Source organism: Eriocheir sinensis, chromosome 29, assembly GCF_024679095.1.
Source record: "Eriocheir sinensis breed Jianghai 21 chromosome 29, ASM2467909v1, whole genome shotgun sequence".
NCBI classification, from domain to species: Eukaryota; Metazoa; Arthropoda; class Malacostraca; order Decapoda; family Varunidae; genus Eriocheir; species Eriocheir sinensis.
In genome coordinates this window covers 11,160,989-11,180,988 of record NC_066537.1, presented here as the reverse complement: position 1 = coordinate 11,180,988, position 20,000 = coordinate 11,160,989, and the positions used below count along the sequence as shown (strand labels likewise).

Sequence of the window (20,000 nt, the reverse complement as noted above, 5' to 3'; positions counted from 1 at the left end):
TTCCAAAATGTTGATTCCTTTGTCGATAAAACTAAACCAACTTAAAAAACATATTTGCCTTTCTTTGTTTCCAAAACGTCGATTCCTTTGTCGATAAAACTAAACCAACTCAAAAACATATTTTCATTTCTTTGTTTCCTAAATGTTGATTCCTTTGTCGATAAAAACTCGTCGCAATAACTCGTCATCCTTTCTTCGTTCTCAAAAACTCGATTCCTTGGTCGATAAAACTAAGACATCGCAACAACTCACTTTCCTTCCTTTAAAGGTCAGCATCCCACCCCGACATTTACGTCAGGGTCAGCATCCCACCCCGACATTTACGTCAGGGTCAGCATCCCACCCCAACATTCAAGCTGGGGTCAGCATCCCACCCCGACAATTAAGTCAGGGTCAGCATCCCACCCCGACAATTAAGTCAGGGTCAGCATCCCACCCCGACAATTAAGTCAGGGTCAGCATCCCACCCCGACAATTAAGTCAGGGTCAGCATCCCACCCCGACAATTAAGTCAGGGTCAGCATCCCATTGAGAGCCAAAAATGTAGATGATGTGTTTTTCCTTTTTAAGATGTTGTGTTTCTATCGTATTCTTTTTTCTGGTGTTCTTTTTTCTGCATTTTCCTTGTGCCGGTTTTCCTTCTTCATTTTCCTTTTTCTGGTGTTGTTTCTATATCGGCTTTTCTTGGTGCCGTATCTTGCTACAGGTGAGTCTCCTTCACCCCAGAGAAGGCTCACCCGTGCCAACATACCACACCAAAGTCCTTAATCTTAGTTGTTCGTTTTGCTAATGTTGTGTTTTGTATCTGATTTCTTTTTTCTGGCATTCCTTTTCTGTATTATCCTGTCTCCGGTGTTATTTTTCTTTATTTGTCGTGTGACAGTGTTATGTAGAGTATCTACATCGCCTCTACCTGGTGCCGTATCTTGCTACAGCGGAGTCTCCTTCACCCCAGAGAAGGCTCACCCATAACAATATACCACACCAAAGGCCTTCATGCTGGAGTTTTATGTGTTTTTGTTTTAGTTTTTCCTTTTTCTCATCTGTGCTTCTATCTTATCTATTTCCTGGAATTCCTCTCCTGTATCATCCTATTTCTGATGTTCTTTTAGTTCATTTTCCTTATTTTCGGTGTTTTTCACCTGTAATATCCCTGTCGTGGAGTTGTTCTGAAATCACCTTTCCTTGGTGCTGTGTGCTGGTACGAATGAATCTCCTTCACCCCTGAAAAGACTCGCCCATACCAACACACAACACCAAACGCACTCCCTCCCCCCGCCCCCGGACACTCGAGATCTACGGCACCGCCATGGACGCCCCGAGGGAGCCGAGACGCCCTGCCGGAACCCCTGAGCCCTGCGACGCTCGCCAGGGAGACCTTCGGCTCCCTGACGCTCCCCAGCACCGCAGAGGCGGGGGAGGGCGGGAACTCCAGACAACTGCAGAACAACTCCAGACGGGAATATTAAATTAATCGTAAACACCGTGACGCGCAAAGGCTGCGTTTGTCGAGTCTGGGATGGCAGGACGCCGGCCGAATGTTTTGGCGCGGCATCCGTTTCCCTCTCTGTTTCTGATTTATCTCATTGTTTTTTGAGAGAGAGAGAGAGAGAGAGAGAGAGAGAGAGAGAGAGAGAGAGAGAGAGAGAGAGAGAGAGACCATTTTAATAGGTGTAATGCTTTTGTAATGCTTTAATCAGTTGATATTGTTGTTATTACCAATATCTATGTATCTACTCCCCACCCTTCGCCCATCCCCCAAAATTGTGTGTGTGTATATGTATGTATCTATGTGTGTGTGTGTGTGTGTGTGTGTGTGTGTGTGTGTGTGTGTGTGTGTGTGTGTGTGTCTTTCTCTCTCTCTCTCTCTCTCTCTCTGATAAAGTGTGACCTTGCTAGGCCTAATGGTATTGAAGACATCTGGATCAGCGTACAGTGTAGAAAATTACTCTCAGTTATAACTGCTTGCGTCTACCGACACCCTAAGGCCTCTCAAGAAATCTTTGACTATATACACGAGACCTTGAGAAATATGTGCCTGAAAAACAAATGTTTTCATATGCTTGGTGACTTAAATGATGATTTACTATCTAACGGCAACAAATTAAGTACCATAATAAGTATAAATAAATTACACCAGATTATTGAAAGACCTACCCGTGTCACCCCTCAGTCAGCCACACTTCTAGACATCATTGTTACTAACAAACAGGACACAATAATACACAAAGACATAATACATAATACTATAGTCGACCATGACCTTATAAGAGCTACGGTTAACATCAAACCTAAACGGAAGCCGGAAATGTGAACTTTTCGTCATCTCGGGGCTCACAGTAAAGACATGTTCTGTGATACCCCACTAAGCGCTGCTCCCGCCCTATATGAAATTCCCTCTACAGACAACGTAGCCATCAAGGTACACACCTTCACGTCTGTACTCTCAAATTGCACTCCTTTTGTCACCAAAGAAATAAATAAGCCTTTTGCCCTTTCGATTAACGGCGAAATTCGCTCAGTTATGTCAACACCAAACACCCTTCAAGTGCGCCTAAAACAAAATCGATATAATGTTGAATTACTAGAGCAATATAAACACCAATTAAATAGAGTAAAGTCATTACTGCGTAATGCTAAACAATCATATTACCGAAAAAAAATCTACGACTGTAGAGGCAATTCAGCGGCCACATGGAAAAAAAAAAGACAACACACTCAACAAAAAAGAAACTAATAAGAATAACTTCATAAACGAACGTGAAATGGCGGATAAATTCAATTAACTGTTTGTTAACGTGGGGGAACGCACCTTCCTAACAACGCAAAATAATCTCAATATCACAAATCAAAACCGTATTATCTCCCAACAAGATGTAAATCACAATCATCTTTTCAGGCCCAGCCCCGTAGACATGAACACAGTCATATCTCTCAAAATCAAGATTTAAAGGTGCTACCTAAATTCACATGTTTCAGAGACTAAATACTGAGATGAAAATTCCCAACATACTTTTTTATGAACATATAGAAAATGATGGTATATGTTGGAAAAAATTTCCACCAAATGCACACGGAACCCTTTTTTCAGCCATAAGGCCCTGGACTAATTTCAAAATACTGAATTTCATCTGTTTGACCATTCAGACAGCCAAATACGAAACAAATGGCGTTCCGTTTTGGTTCAAAACGAAACGCATCATCTTACTCTCCATGTCTCCAATACGGAGGGGATCCATATTTTAAGGAACGGGTGGCAACTCACCTCCTTCTCCTCTTCCTCTTCTTCCCTATAACAGAGCATTGCCATACGTATTTTATAATTACTGTTACCGTCCAATCACCATTCATAACAATAGCCCACAACCTACCCAATACAGTCTCAAAAAATAGCGAAAACATTGCCACGGAAAACACTGGTATTTCCATTTGAAACTGGCCGGTGCGGTTGGGGTGTTGGCCGCTGCGGGGTGTCAGCCCCGCCCCGCACCTTGCCACACACTGTCAAGACCTCTCGCTTCCTCTCACATGTAAGCAATTTACTTCCTTTAAATTGATTTAATGAAATAATTGAATAATCCAATAAGGTCATACAGTGTTAAAATTGTTTTGTTTTTAGGATAATAACAAAGATTATGTATAAACACCACGACACTTGACACCGTTGGAATACAACTCTGTCAAGTGTCGTGGTATTTATACAAAATCTTCATTTTCCTCAAAACGAAACAATCTTAACTCTATATGACCTTATAGGATTATCCAATTATTTCATTAAATTCATTTAAAGGTAGTAAATAGCTGATATATGAGAGGAAGCGAGAGGTCTTGAGAGTGTGTGGCAGAGATGTGGGGCGGGGCTGACCTGCATAGGCCTACACCCCGCCGGCCAGTTTCAAATGGAAATACTATAATCTCACTCCTTCCAGAAACCCGCCCAAGCTACCTCCAACTTCACACTGCTTCTACCCCCGTCCACCCCGCTCCTCCTCTTCCCCCTCGTCCCACCCCACTCCTCCTCTTCCCCCTCCTCCCACCCCACTTCTCCACCTTATACCTTTGGGTAGGCGGTGGCCGAACTGGTAGCGTACTGGGCCCACATTCACCGCCTAATGGACGACGCGGGTTCGAATCCCCACGCAACCACTCGGATTTTTCAGTCACCGCCGAGTGGCTTAAAACTACCCACATGCTGTCCTGAAGACCACCCATCAACCCGGACTCTAGAGGAAGCCGTCCAAGCGAATCAAGAACGAGTTCCGGGGAGCAGCAAGAGCCAATGCAAGATGGCGCCACTATAAACACTCGCCTGCGCCAGAACGGGCTGGGCCGACCATCAGGCCCCACCTGGAAGAAGCCTTGGGCCGACCATCAGGACCCGCCAGGAAGATGCCTACCGGCGCAACAGGCAGCGACGTAAAAAAAAAAAAAAATACAAGTTTACCGAGGAAGGACAAGCCGTGAAATATTGAGTGTGGAAAGCAAACGCAATCCCGCCATTCTGGTGACCTTGTGTTAAAGAAGAGAGAGAGAGAGAGAGAGAGAGAGAGAGAGAGAGAGAGAGAGAGAGAGAGAGAGAGACTGACTCCCCTATCTCCCTGGAGTCCGTGGGTGAGCCACAACAACCAATGATGGGGGTCAGATGTGACCCCGGGGGAAAGGGAGAAAGAGGGGAAGCAGGAGGAAAGAGGAAGGGAGGAATTAAGGGAAGGAAGGAAAAGAGGAAGGGAGGAATGAAGAGAAGGAAGGAATGAAGGGATGGAAGAGGAAGGGAGTATAGAAGGGAAGGAAGGGAAAGAGGAAGGGAGGATTGATGGGAAGGGATGGGTGAAGGGAAGGGAGGAAAAGAGGGAGGAATGAAGAGAAAGGAGGAATGAAAGGAAGGAAGGGACAGAGGAAGAGCGAGAGAGAGAGGGGCAAAGGGAAAGAAAGAGTAAGGGAGGAAAAAATGGAGGGAAGGGAAAGAGGAAGGGAGGATTGATGGGAAGGGGGAGAGAAGGGAAGAGAGGAAAGAAAAAGAGAAACGAGTAAGAAAGGAGACGTAGAAGAGGTGGAGAAAAGGAAAAGGAGGAAAGGGAAAAAATAAAGTAAAGGAAGAAAAAGGAGGAATAGAAAAAATATATGGAAAGGAAGGTGTAGGATAAAAGAAAAGAAGCACAACGACGAGAAAACAACACGGAAAAGGAACGAAAAAAGGAAACGGAGGAAAAGAGGGAAAATAAAGGGACGAAAAGGAGAGGAGGAATGAGAAGAATAAAGGAGTGCAGAGACGAAGGAAAGAAGAGGGAAAAAGTTCGTTAAAAGACTACTCACGAATCCGTCATCTATATTCCCTCACTCAGGCAAAACACGCTAACGAGACGAGACAGTGAAGGACGGGAATGGAAGAATGAGAAATCTGGAAAAATAGAGATGACAGCAAGAGGGGAGAGGCTTGTTAAAAGACCGCTCTCGATCCGTCCTTATATTCCCCTACTCAAGCAACACACACTAACAAGACGGAACAGGGACGCTTGGAAGGGCCGGCGTGTTGGGGCGTTATAAACTGAAGGAGTGATATTGCTACCCGTTGTTAACGACTTTTAAGCGTCATTTTTAACGTGGTTAATGTAACGTGTTACGTTTAAGTTTAAGGCGCGAACTGCTATCTCACGTTCACAAACAGATTCAATAACTACGAACTAACATAACTACGCACTATTGATTTAGCTACCGACGTTAGCGTCAGATTCACGAAGCAAACCTTAGATTGTAGTTAGAGGCGCGCTAAGTCAGCGAGGCCGCTGATTGGTTGATGACGTCATTGGCCTTGCAGCGAATCGCAAGCACGTTTACAGAACCGTCAGCCGATCCTAGGGGGCCCCCTCCAGCTGCTGGTTCAAGAAACCCATTCTCTTTTCCCATTTTTCTTCCTTTCAAGGCAAATTGTACTAAATCGTAATCTACGAATTCAATTATTTCGTTGTTTGCTGCACATTTACGTCAAAGTAGCTCTGCTGTTCGATGTCTTGTTACCTACGAACATGCTTAAGATGAAGAAAAAGAAGATACGGAGGAGATTGAGGCAGGAAGAAAGCAAATAGAAATATGGGACAGATATCGAGGCAGACAGAACGAAGGACGGAAGGAAGGAATAGGGAAAATTAAGACTGTCTTGCCATATCTGCAGCCCAACTCATGGGCCAGCTGTCACCCGACAAAGGTCCATGGTCCCTCCACGGACGGGGGCGGTGTCACGGGCAAAATTGAGCCACGGGCAAAATTAAGCCCGGGCATCCACATGCCTCTGTTATCTTAGCTCAAGCTCGTGTATCTGGGGTTCTTTTCGACTGATATGGCGTCTAAAACTAGCATGATCATCATTCTTTATTATGATGACAAAGACCATGTCAAAATTTGCCTCATTAAATAAGAAAGTACATAAAGTTCGGCAGCTTTTCCTCGTCGCCAAGCCATCCTCCAGAGCAGCGCTCCGACACCCATGATCGCACATTCATTTTTCTCAGAAAATAGGATACCAATCACATATACATCAATATATTTCCACAGGTGAATACTTAGGGCATGTTCACACCAAGTTGCGACACCTGAGATTCATTAATAATGACAGGGGAAGGAAAAATATAGGCCCCTGTCATCGACAAAATTGAGGCTCGGGCAGAATTGAGCCTGGGCATCTATATGCCTCAGATTTCTTCGCTATTATATATTGTAAGATCGTTCTGTTGACATGTATGGGTAAATTAACGCTTTCTGTATCTACATATAGAAGGAAAACGCAAAATTCTCCCAAGTAAATCAGAAATTACATAAAGTTCGGCAACTTTTCCTCGTCGCCAAGCCATCCTCCAGCAGCAGGCAGAGGTGGGAGGTCTGGCAATCCCCCGGCCGGGTGTTGCCATACCGCCCACACTTATCATATACCTCTCAAAGGGTGCATATCTCATCATTTTATAAAGAAATGGGCCTCCTCTACTCGTAAAGTTATATTTCAAGTTGAAAAACGCGATTTATAAGCATTTATACGTAAATCTGATCATATTGTTAGCGTTACCGTCAGCTCCGAGGTAATAGTTATTTAACAACAAATTTAGCGTCACACAGAGCGCGGTAAACGTTTGTAGATCCGCGCGGTAACCCGTGACGTCATCGATTAGTTGGTAGTTATGCAGCGCGAGCTTTGTGAATCTCGATGTTCTCAAAACTACGCACTAAGGGCCCAAAACTACGAACTAAGCCTTTGTGGATCCGGGCCCGGTGTACCGTTGCCTGCGTTCTCCAGTTGATTGAAGTGGTTGAGACAACACAATAGCCTTTTAGTTAAGTGATGTGTGGCCGAGCGGTAGCCGTTATAAGTTCACTTTAGTTCACTTTAGTTCTCTTTAGTTCTCTCTCTCAGGTTAATACAAATACCAAAAGACTCTCAGACGCTCTCTGCTCTCACAAGTATTTCCAGAGGTCACACTAGGCTCATAAAACTACCCATGGAAATACTAACAACCTCTACGAAAACCTTATCATATGTGTGTGTGTGTGTGGGGGGGAGGGGACAAGACTCGTACTATCAAACACTTTCAGCTCCCACAACCACTATTTCCAAAGGTCACAGATGAGATTGGTCGAGTTCTCATGAGGGTTTCTTACGTCCATGGTCCAGAAACCTTGTCAAACTATCACGAGGCTCATAAAACTACCCATGGAACTACTAATAACCTTTACGGCACCCTTATCAAATGTGGGTAAAAAAAAGACAAAAAAAAACTGGGTATGTAAGATGTTGGAGAAAATAGGCCTTAGGGGGCGTCCAGACGGGTGCTCAAATATCTGATGTGAACACTGTTTCTATCACGTTTAGATGTATGTATGCAACAGTATCTAGACAGCTGTTTGGAAGCGTAGTGGCGAACATGTTACCACCAGCGATGAGTCGGAATCGATGACGTTTACGCTGTCTCGTCCTCATCGGTGCAGCAAATATCATCAGGACACAACAGCTCACAGCACGTTAGCAGTTTGTTCGGTTATATGTTCCTTACATGTTGCAAGCGCATGTTTGACCACCAGTACCCGTGCAAACGCGCCCTTAGTGTGTTAGGGCGGAGGTTTGCCGGGAGTGCGGGAGGTAGGGGAAGGGGTGGGGGTAAAAAGCTCTTCTTCTGACCTGGTGAAGGAGTGAATGAACTCCTCCACCATCACCATCATCGTCATCAGCAGCAGCAGCAGCACTTTTTACGAATATCATTTCAATATTATCTTGAACTATTCTCCTCAAGTCTCGCCCCTAAATCTTTATATAATGGAATATTCGGGAAAAGAAGTTTGGACCACGTCTCTCTCTCTCTCTCTCTCTCTCTCTCTCTCTCTCTCTCTCTCTCTCTCTCTCTCTCTCTCTCTCTCTCTCTCTCTCTCTCTCTCTCTCTCTTTTCCCACACACACACAGAGTAATGGTGGTATGAGTTTCTCTTGTAAGCGAACGAGAGAAATTAATGGACCAGTTGAAAGAGAATAGATATAGAGGGAAAGAGAACGAGAAAGAGGGAGAGAGTGAATGATAAATAAAAAGCGGAAAGAGAGAGAGAGAGAGAGAGAGAGAGAGAGAGAGAGAGAAGGGAGAGATAAATGAAAGGAGATGGAAAATCCGTCGTGTGAAAAGTGTGGACGGGATAATGAGAATAAGAGAGAGAGAGAGAGAGAGAGATGGATACCCTGACAGTTCCGGTTGATTTGTTGTGTTCAGGACGTATCATCCATCTCTCTCTCTCTCTCTCTCTCTCTCTCTCTCTCTCTCTCTCTCTCTCTCTCTCTCTCTCTCTCTCTCATTCATCAGTCCGCCAATCTGTCTGTTTGTGAATATACTTGTGATTTCAACTCCACCACCACCACCACCACCACTGACTTCCTCACCATCACCTTCGTCACCACCACCACCATCAACAAATACATCATTATCACCACCACCATCATTACCACATTAATTAACATGGTAATAAGAGAGGTTTGTTGTTGGAACCATATGGAGAGAGAGAGAGAGAGAGAGAGAGAGAGAGAGAGAGAGAGAGAGAGAGAGAGAGAACAAACGAGGACTGAGGGAGAAAATACTGAAGCAGATTAGGACAAAATCCCCTCGTCTCTCTCTCTCTCTCTCTCTCTCTCTCTCTCTCTAACACACGCACACACACACACACACACACACACACACACACACACACACACACACACACACACACACACACACACACACACACACACACACACACACACACACACACACACACACACACACACACACACACACACACACAAAAAATAATATCACATTCTTGTTTGTGTTCCTTGCCAAGCTTCACTGCAGGAAATTTAATGGTTACCCACATGAAGAAAAAAATAGATCGACAACCGCGCGCGTAGTGTTTTGGTTTTACCCTTGTTTATAATCCTCTCCTCTTTCTCTAGCTTTTTCTATCTTTTTTTTCAATCTCTCTCTCTCTCTCTCTCTCTCCATTTATACTTTTCTATCTATCATTTTCTTTCTAACTTTTACTTTGCCTATCATTTTTCTTTTTGTTTTGTTTTCGACTAAATAATGACTTTTCTTCTTTTTATTTCCATTCCTCTGAAAAAGTGGTTATTTGGGTACATGTTTTCAATAATACGAGGTCGAAAGAATGGCTTTGTTGTTTGTTGTCGGAATGGAAGGATCAGTCAGGGAAAACAACCAAAACATGAATAGCAGTTCTTTTCTCTGGTCTTTTCCTCTTCCTCTCTAAAAGTCGGTGATACGGTGCATCTTCTCTTTAATACGAGGACGAAAGAGTGGATTTTGTTTTTACAGGATAGAGACTAGGCAGAGGCAAAATGTGAAATACTTATAAACAATAGAAAATTATAAAAAAAATACATAGAAATAAATAAACATAAGTAACAAATAGTTAAAAGTTAGTAATTCGGTGCAGGTCCTCTCAAATACGAGGACGAAAGAATGGACTATTTTACAGGATAGAGACTAGGCAAAGGCAAAATGTGAAATACGCATAAACAAGAGAAAATGATTAAAAAATACATATAAATAGTAAACATGTAACAAACAGGTAAAAGTTGATGATTCGGTGCATGTTCTCTTATTACGAGGACCAAACAGTGGATTATTTTGCAGGATTAGGAGACGAGGCAAAGGCAAAATGTGAAATACGTTTAAACAAGAGAAAATGAATAAAAAGTACATATAAGTAACTAAACATATGTAACAAACAGGTAAACGTTGGTGATTCGATGCAGGTTCTCTTTAATACGAGGGCGAAAGAGTGGTTTATTTTACAGGATAGAGAGATTAGGCAGACGCAAAATGTAAAATACGTATAAAGATAAAATTATTAAAAAGTACATAGAAATAAGTAAACGTATGCAACAAATAGGTAAAAGTTTGTGATTCGGTGCAGGTTTTCTTAATACGAAGACGAAAGAGTGGATTTTTTTTTTACAGGATAGAGAGACGAGGCAAATGCAAAAAATGTAAAAAAAACGTAAAAACAAGAGGAAATTACTTAACCTAACCTAACCTAACCTAATTAAAAGTACATAGAAATTAGTAAATATATGTAAAAAAATAAGTAAAAATCAGTAAAAATAGATAAAAGTAGATAAAAGAAATAGTTTCAAAAGGTAAAATTAAGTAGAGATTCAATAAAAAAAAAATGGGTGAAAAACGTAAAAAATATGTAGAGAAAAAAGTAAAACCAGCATAGCAATTTTGCACGAGTGATCTTGGGTCTATACACCGTGTTAGACTCATCATAAAATTACATAAAAAAGAAAACATTGGAAAAACAATTATAGATGAAGAATGACCTTTGATAATATACGTAAACATGAAGATTAACAATGCTTCTTACCCCTGAGCGCTCTTCCTTCCTTCCTTCCTTGCTGTTGCTCTTCTCGCTCGCCCTGGAAAGAAAAAAAAACGTTAGAATCATGGAAGAGGAAAATGAAGGACGAAAAAATGTAGGTGTATATATATGCAAGCATCCGCCTTGAGAATGGACAATACCTCCTTTTTTCTCTCCCATCCTTCTTTTTCTCTTTCTTTTGTGTGATAGAGAGAGAGAGAGAGAGAGAGAGAGAGAGAGAGAGAGAGAGAGAGAGAGAGAGAGAGATGTATATAGATAAAGAGAGATACATAGAGAGAAGCGGATCGTGTCAAAATATCTTTCTTCCTAACATTTCTCTCTCTCTCTCTCTCTCTCTCTCTCTCTCTCTCTCTCTCTCTCTCTCTCTCTCTCTCTCTCTCTCTCTCTCTCTCTCTCTCTCTTTCAATCCTCCCCCAACACACACACAGACACCAGCCCCCCTCCCCCCTCCACACGCACAAAACTCCCCGTCCCTCTCCCAAACACACACACACATCCCTTTGCTTGTGTAATCCCCTGAAAAGAGAGATTAGCAGACGGGACTCGAGCAGGAATCCTTGGCGCTTTAAAGAAGAGGCGACGCAGATTCCGAAGGTGCGTGTGTGGAAAGAACGCGCTGGGAGGATCATTTATACATTTTTATTTTAATCGTAGTGGAGGCAAGAGGATTGTGGCGAGAGGAATGAGAAGCGGATTGGAGGAAGGTGGAGAAAGAAGTAAGCAGGAGGGAAGAGGTGAGAGGATTGCGGAGAAAGGAATTAAAAGTGGAGTCGAGGAGAGTGGAGGAAGAAGGAAGCAAAAAGGAAGAGGTAAGAGGAATTCGGAGTGAGGTGAGGAATGAGGGGAATGCTGGAGAGTGGATTGAGGAGTGAAAGGAAGTGGACTGAGGTGTAAGGAATGAAAAGTGGAGTGGAAAGTGAAGTATGAGGAATGGGGAATGGAGTGAGGAGTGAGGAATTTGGAGCGAGAATGATGAGTGAGAGGTTTGCTAAGGAGTGGATTGAGGAGTGAAAGGAAGTGGATTGAGGTGTAAGGAATGAAAAGTGGAGTGGAAAGTGAGGTATGAGGAATGGGAAATGGAGTGAGGAGTGAGGAATTAGGAGTGAGAATGATGAGTGAGAGGTTTGCTGAGGAGTGGATTGAGGAGTGAAAGGAAGTGGATTGACGTGTAAGGAATGAAAAGTGGAGTGGAAAGTGAGGTATGAGGAATGGGAAATGGAGTGAGGAGTGAGGAATTAGGAGTGAGGAATTAGGAGTGAGAATGATGAGTGAGAGGTTTGCTGAGGAGTGGATTGAGGAGTGAAAGGAAGTGGATTGAGGTGTAAGGAATGAAAAGTGGAGTGGAAAGTGAGGTATGAGGAATGGGAAATGGAGTGAGGAGTGAGGAATTAGGAGTGAGAATGATGAGTGAGAGGTTTGCTGGGGAGTAGATTGAGGAGTGAAATTTAGAAGACTGAGGTGTAAGGGGTCAGCAGAGTAGAGAATAAAGGCGGTGCTGAGGAGTGAGGGAGGAGGGGTGAGAAATGAATAAAAAGAATATAGTGAAGTCTTGTATGGAGTAAGTAGAGGAAGGGTAAGGAAAGAGGAATATCAAGGCACCTCTCCATCCGAAATTGACCTGTCTGCTGGCCACGCTATTCTTTTCTCTTTTATAGGAGCAGTGCTTAGCGGACTATTTAGCTTATTCTCTTTTGGCCTTTTAGCTGCTTCCCTTACTATAATTTTGGCCTTTTAGCTGCTTCCTTTACTATAATTTTGGCCTTTTAGCTGCTTCCTTTACCATAATAAAAAAAAGGGAGTAAGGAGTGGAAGGAGTACTGATGCGAGAGGAATGAGGAGTGAAGGAGGAAAGCGGTGAGGAGTGAAGGGGAGTGGAGCTTTTCTGTTCATTAATTAAAAGTAAGGAGTGGAAAGATTTTAATTGCTTGCTTTTGGACGTTTGTTAGTTTCGCTCTTGTTTTTGTTGTTCTTGTTTTTTTCTGTTTCTTTTTTTCCTTTTCGTTATTACTGTTTCTCCTCTTTTACTGCTATTGTTTGTGTTTCTGCTTTGATATACTGTATGATTTGTGTTGCTGTTGTGTTTGTTTATGTTAGCTTCAGGGTGTGTGGTTGGCAGATGTCGGTTGAGTGATGCACACACACACACACACACACACACAGACACACACACACAGACACACACACACACACACACACAGACACACACACACGGCCAAAAGTTTATTTTCATTTTTATTCTCGTACAAACTTTCTCGCGACTTCCTTTCATCCGCCAGCAGCTCACATGTCTCCCTGCTTTCATGACAACAACAACGACAACAACAACAACAGCAACAGACGGCTCACAACACAGCTCGGGGCGATGGAGAACTTCAAGCAAAACATCTATCATAAACTCGACATTCTTTTTTTTTCTATTCATCTCTTCTATCAACGGACAATGTTAACTTCTGCTCTTTTATTTAAATTTATACTTCTAATACTTTTTTATACTCTTATTATACTACTACTTCTACTACTTCTTATACTTATTAGGTTATTTATACTTCTTGTGCTTTTTATGCTCTAATTACACATTTAGTTCTGAAACGTCTTCGGCTAATAATGATACTTATAGTTCTAATACTTCATAATTGTAACTCATATAATTCCTAATACTTCTTTATTCTTATTTTTCTAATACTCCTAATACTCCATATATTCTTATTATCCTTAGACTTATAACAGCTGCTCGTTTTACTCATATTAGACTCAACAATAATTGCATTCTGTCGTCTCACGGGCCGGCTCTCAGCGATAGACAATCTGAGACAAAACCGCCCCTCGCCAGGCTGCACACGGTTCACTCCACCCTCAACATAGATCAAAAGGGTACGTGAAAAGACGATGAACACACACACACACACACACACACACACACACACACACACACACACACACACACAGCAGAAACTTCCCATGTTCTACGAAGGAAAAGAGAGAGGGAGGGACGGGTACTTATGAAGGACTCGTAATGTATCTCTCTCTCTCTCCAAGAAAATATGTGTGTGTGTGTGTGTGTGTGTGTGTGTGTGTGTGTACCTATATATAATATAATATAATATAAATATAATGTAATATAATTCAGTTTAATCATCCATGGGGGTACGTAACACTAGGAGAAGGTAATAAAGGGTACAATAGGCGAAAGAGTTTAGACAGCACTGCTCTAGCGGAGTCTATCTCGTCAACCTTCCCTGCGTCCAGCCCACATTTTAGATAACCTTTGAACCTTGGTTGTCATACTGAAGATATTCATGTGCTATAAATTCCCCCAAATACGTTACTTAATACAAAATACTTCTTCAATGATCTCCTCTAAGCTTAACGTCTACATTCAGGTTAATTGAAATATTTCCCTTGTCTGCAACCCCGCCTCTGTTTCGTCATTTTCGTCTGACAAGCAGAAGACCATTGCAGGCAAGGGTGGGTCACGCTGGAGATTTCCTTCACCATCCTCAGGCAGGGAAGCGTGCTCATCATTTCTTCTTTCTCTTCGTATAACGTCATTATTTTCCCTTATTGGGTTGGACGGGTTGATGGAGACGTCGTCGTTCATCTTGGTTATGGACTTTTTATCGGCGTCGCAGACGCCGATCAACAGATTGTCCATCTTCTTAGTGTTGTTGTTGTTGTTGTTCTTGTTCTCTTCAAGTTGTTTTCCTGGCTTACCCATGCAAAGGTAGACATGACATTGTATAATAACATTTGTTAGCCCTGATGAACCCTACAACATGGCATTATAAACAAAGTCAGCTTTTTTTTTACGTCTTGGCCTGTGGCGCCGGTAGGCCTTCATAGTAGGGCCTGATGGTCGGCCCCAGCCCGTTGTTGCGCAGGCAAGTGTTTATAGTGGCGCCATCTTTACTTTTCAGAATTTTCCATTTTAGACCCCTAGTTGCATAATATAAATTGTTGGGGGGGTGTTGGAGGGTCATGCGACGAGGATCTAGCACAGTTTTTGTGCTATTAACACTTGTTCTGCTATCACTGAAGCTGGAAAATGGTCGTCAGCACATTGAAGTATAATTTAACTATACATTACGTTTATGACTGACCTTTTGTGGATGGCAATACGAATCAGGATTGAATCTCATCCTTTCTTTATTATTATTTATTTTATTACACTTGCGAATTTGATAGGTCGTATTTCGAGTTTCACCTAAAGACTCTGTAAAGCATGTAAACTGTATGTCACAGCATTATCAATAAAAATCTTGTTTTAATTAATTTTGCCTTCCACACAGACGAATCCACCTCCTCTTTTCTTAGTTTTCCGGGAAACTGTGGATTATGACGCACTAAATGAATGTTGACAGGCTGATCAGCTGAGGGAGGGAGAGAGGGGCGTGACGTCAGCACAGAAAAAGAGAGAGAGAGAGAGAGAGAGAGAGAGAGAGAGAGAGAGAGAGAGAGAGAGAGAGAGAGAGAGAGAGAGAGAGAGAGAGAGAGAGAGAGAGAGAACTCCCCTCCATTTCTTCCCTCCACCTTCCACTTCCCTCTCTCACTCTCTCTCTCTCCTCTCTCCCTCTCTCCTCTCTCTCTCTCTCTCTCTCTCTCTCTCTCTCTCTCTCTCTCTCTCTCTTCCACAACCATCTTCCTCACTGCCTCCCTCACACACATCCTGCCGAAAACCCTCTTCTTAGAACCCATCTCTTTCTATTTCATCCTCTTCCTCCTGACTTCTCCCTCTTCCTCTTCGCTTCACTACCGTTCATGCGAAGAGGAAACAAAAGATGGCTGAAGAAGGCTTTTTTTATCTCTCGAATTTTTCATGCACCTCTCTCTCCTCCTCCTCCTTCTCCCTCTCTTTTCTTTAGCTCCTCCTCCAACTCCTCTTTCTTTCTTCTCCTCCCTCTCGTTCCTTTTCCACTTCGTCTTACTCCTCAATCTCTTTTTTTCTTTTCCTCTTCCTCCTCCTCCTCCAACTCCTCTTTCCTTCTTTTCCTCCCTCTCGTTTCTTTTCCTCTTCGTCTTACTCCTCAATCTCTTTTTTTCTTTTCCTCTTCCTCCTCCTCCTCCTCCTCCTCCAACTCCTACTCTTTCCTTCTTCTCCTTCCTCTCATTACTTTTCCTCTTCGTCTTACTCTTCAATCTTTTTTTTTCTTTTCCTCTTCCTCCTCCTCCTCCAACTCCTACTCTTTCCTTCTTCTCCTCCTTTTCGTTTATTTTCCTTTTCGTCTTACTTCTCAACCTCTTTTTCTTTTCCTCGTCCTCCTCCTCCCTTTCTTTTCTTTTTCTCCTCCTCTTCCTCCAACTCTTCCTCATGCTCCTTCTCCTCCTCCTCTTCCTTCACTTCCTTCTCCTCCTCCATATCATAACCCCCAAAACACCACCAATCTCTACCCGAAATATTCTTTTATCTCACTTTTTTATGCCTCACTGGGTTTAAAAAATTTCTCGCCGTTGAAAAGAATGATGGTGGATGAGATCTATTTAATGAGAAGAGGAAGGAACTAGAGAAAGCGGGGGAAGGGAGGAAAGGGGGGAGCAGGGAGGAAGAGGAGGAGAATGAGGGAAAAAAAGTAGAAAGTGAAAAGGAAAGAACCAGTGGAGAGGAAGAAAGGGGAGGAGGAATAGGAAACAGGAGGGGGCAAGGGGCAGAGGAGGAGGAGGAGGAGGAAAAAATAAGAGAAAAGAACTAGATGAAGGGGGAAGGGGGAGCGAGGGGAAGGAGGAGGAGAAGGAAAACGAGGAAAAATAAGAGGAAAGAAATAGATGAAGGGGGGAGGGGGAGTGAGGGGAAGGAGGAGGAGGAAAACGAGGAAAAATAAGAAGAAAGAACTCGTTGAAGGGGAGGGGGAGGGGAGGGGGGGGGCTACGTCAGGTGTCACGGTTTCTTTCACCTGTCCACTCCAGGTGTTGTTATGTTGGTAAGAAGGCAGGTGAGCTTAAGGGAAAACTGCAGCGCGTGTGTGACTCACCACGGCCCGATCACGTGTTGGACTCGTAAGCGCCAGCAGGTACCCTCCCAATATAAGCAAGTGCACTTTATCGGCGATCTCTGGGTTGTGTGTGTGTGTGTGTGTGTATGATTCTCTCTCTCTCTCTCTCTCTCTCTCTCTCAGCAGTTATCGGCTTCCTAGGCATCAAGTCATCAATATCAGTCTCGCCTCAACTCCATCTTCCTCCTCGATGATCTGACGGGCATACACTTGAGAGAGAGAGAGAGAGAGAGAGAGAGAGAGAGAGAGAGAGAGAGAGAGAGAGAGAGAGAGAGAGAGAGAGAGAGAGAGAGAGAGAGAGAGAGAGAGAGGAACCTAATCATCAGATGCGTATTATCGGCCGGTGTAACCCAACATTCCATATCACACACACACACACACACACACACACACACACACACACACACACACACACACACACACACACACACACACACACACACACACAGGTAGGACCGCTGGTTAAGAAGAAAAAGAAAATAACAAGAACAAGAAAAAAAGAGAAAAAGATGATGACGATGATGATGGTAATTTTCATGCTAATGGTGATGATGATGATGAAAATAACAAGGAGGAAAAGTGGGGGAGTAGGAGGATAAGGAGGAGGAGGAGCAAAAACTAAGAGAAAAGGAAAATGAAGAAGGAAGAAGATTAGTGATAGAAGAGGAGGAGGAGTAAAGGAGTAAGGAACGAACAACAAGAAAAAAAGGGAAAGGAGAATGAAAAGGAGAAATGGAAGAGGAGAAAGAGTAAAAAAGTCAGGAAGAAACAACAACAACAACAACAAAAAAGGAGGAAGGAAGAATATGTAAAGGAGTAAGAAGCGAACATGAACAGAGTAAAAAAAAAAACACGAAAACGAATATGAGAAATAGAAAAGGAGAAACAGTAACCAAAGAAACAGTGGAGGAGGAAGAGTAAAAAAGTAAGAACCGAACAACAAAAACAAAGAATAAAACCAAAAAACGAAAACGGAAATGAGAAGCAGAGGAGGAGGAAGAGTGAAAGAGAAAGAGAGTCAGAGAGCGCAAGAGTCGAGGCTTCGGAACCCTTTCGACTCGGTATCTCGAAACCCCTAACCGAGATATTGTGACACGCCGTGAATGCCTCTTTGTTCTCGATCAGCAAAGCCTCAGGAGTGGGCGGTGAGGAGGGCTTCCGTGCCAATAAGGGGAGATAGAGGAGGAGGAGGAGGAGGAGGAGAAGGAAGAGATCGTAATGGTGGTGGAAAGGAGGAGGAGGTGGTGGTGGTGGTGGCGGTGAAGAAGAGGAGGAAAAGGTGGTGCTGGGGGTAGGACTGGTGATGGAGATAGGAGGAGGAGGAGGAGGAGGAGGAGGAAGAGGTGATGCTGGTGAAGAGATGGAAGAAGAAGAGAAGGAAGAGGTGATGAGGAATAGAAAGAGGTACTGAATTACGCAAGAGAAATGTGTCAAAAGAGGAGGAGGAGGAGAAGAAGGAAGTGGAAGAGGGAGGAAGAGGAACCAAAAGAGGAGGAGGAGGAGGAGGAGGAAAAGAAAAAGAAAAGAGAAAGTCAGTAAAAAGTAGATATTTGAGAGCTAATTGAACCTGCTAAAGATGGAGGAGGAGCACGAGGAAGAGGAGGAGGAGGAGGAGGAGGAGGAGGAGGAGGAGGAAGAAGATGGGGGGAAAATAGAGCTGAATAGGAAGACTGAACGATACTACTAACGGAAGAGGAGGAGGAGGAGGAGGAGCAGGAGGAGGAGGAGGAGGAGATGAGAAGAGGGTAAAGGCTATGGGAACTGGATACCCTCACCATAATCAGTGGAGGAGGAGGAGGAGGAGGAAGAGGAGGAAGAGGAAGAGGAGGATGGGGAAGAGGAAGAGGAAGAAGGGGGAAAGGCTTTAGAGAACTGAATGACCCTAGGAACGGGAGATGAAGGAGGAAGAGGAGATTAGGAAGAGGAAGAGGAGATTAGGAGAGAGAGAGGGAGAGAAAACTGAATATCAAAGGGAGGAGGAGGAGGAAGAGGAGGAGGAGGGGGAGGATTAAGGGAACTCGGTAACCTTGCTACTTCCTAATTACTATAGACTACAAAACCAGCCACTGCACGAGAGAGAGAGAGAGAGAGAGAGAGAGAGAGAGAGAGAGAGAGAGAGAGAGAGAGAGAGAGAGAGAGAGAGAGAGAGAGAGAGAGAGAGAGAGAGAGAGAGAGAGAGAGAGAGAGAGAGAGAGAGAGAGAGAGAGAGAGAGAGAGAGAGAGAATTTGAAAGCCTTCGTGGGATTGGCCGAGGTATATAGCTGTGGCCTCAATCCCACCACTGAACGTCTCTAAAGCTCGTTCGCTCTTGCCCCTCGCCAGCACCGAACGCTTACTAATGTGTTCCCGGATCGGTATTCTGAGAAGCCTCCGCCTCCCGCATCCACTATTTCCGAAGGCCGTAAAGAGGATCACTCGGGTTCTTATGGGCGTTAATGCACGTTCACGGTACAGACGAAGGGTCAAACCAACGTTGCCAGATTGTTGTACTCAGCCCAGCGTTGCCAAATTATCGTACTCATCGCACTTCATGTTCGTAGTTGCTGACCGATAACTATAACAACAAGGAACGAAAAACATCAATATTCAACAGTTTTAGCGCTAACTTTGATTTTCTCACGTTACTTGTATAGGTACGAGAGTTTGAGGCATAAAAATGATAGATACGATATGTGGTTAATACGATAATTTGACAACGTTGACTCAGCCTCTTAAGTTTGCCGATTTCCGACCCATAAACTGCCTCCACGACCCCAATAACTGCCTTCATATATAGCTATCGTTAAAATGGTTAATTATTGGTGTTTTTTTGGCAATAGCGATGGCTCAGAAACCGGTAAATACGAGGCTCTGAGTACGATAATCTGGCAACGGTGCGTCAAACTACCACCAGGGTCACAAAACTACTCCGTATCCTCCAACATTTCAGGTCCTATACACCCACACCGGATAAGGCTTTCGTAGAGGTTATGTAAGTATGTCCATGGGCAGTTTTGTGAGCCTAGTGATAGTTTGTCAAGACCTCTGCACCATTAACGTAGAAACAAAACTTGAGAACATAACTCATCACCTTTATGGGCTTTGTAAATAGTTGTTGTGAGCCTCGAAAGCG

General features: G+C 43.5%; 1 long non-coding RNA gene across 1 annotated transcript in view; it reads right to left on the bottom strand.

Moving 5' to 3' along the window:
- Window positions 1-10,843: 10,843 nt before the first annotated feature.
- Window positions 10,844-20,000, bottom strand: part of LOC127005042 (uncharacterized) — a 97,853-nt gene continuing 88,696 nt past the window's right edge. The window contains exon 4 of the long non-coding RNA XR_007758246.1: window positions 10,844-10,941. This is a non-coding gene — a long non-coding RNA (uncharacterized LOC127005042). The remainder of the gene's footprint in view (window positions 10,942-20,000) is intronic.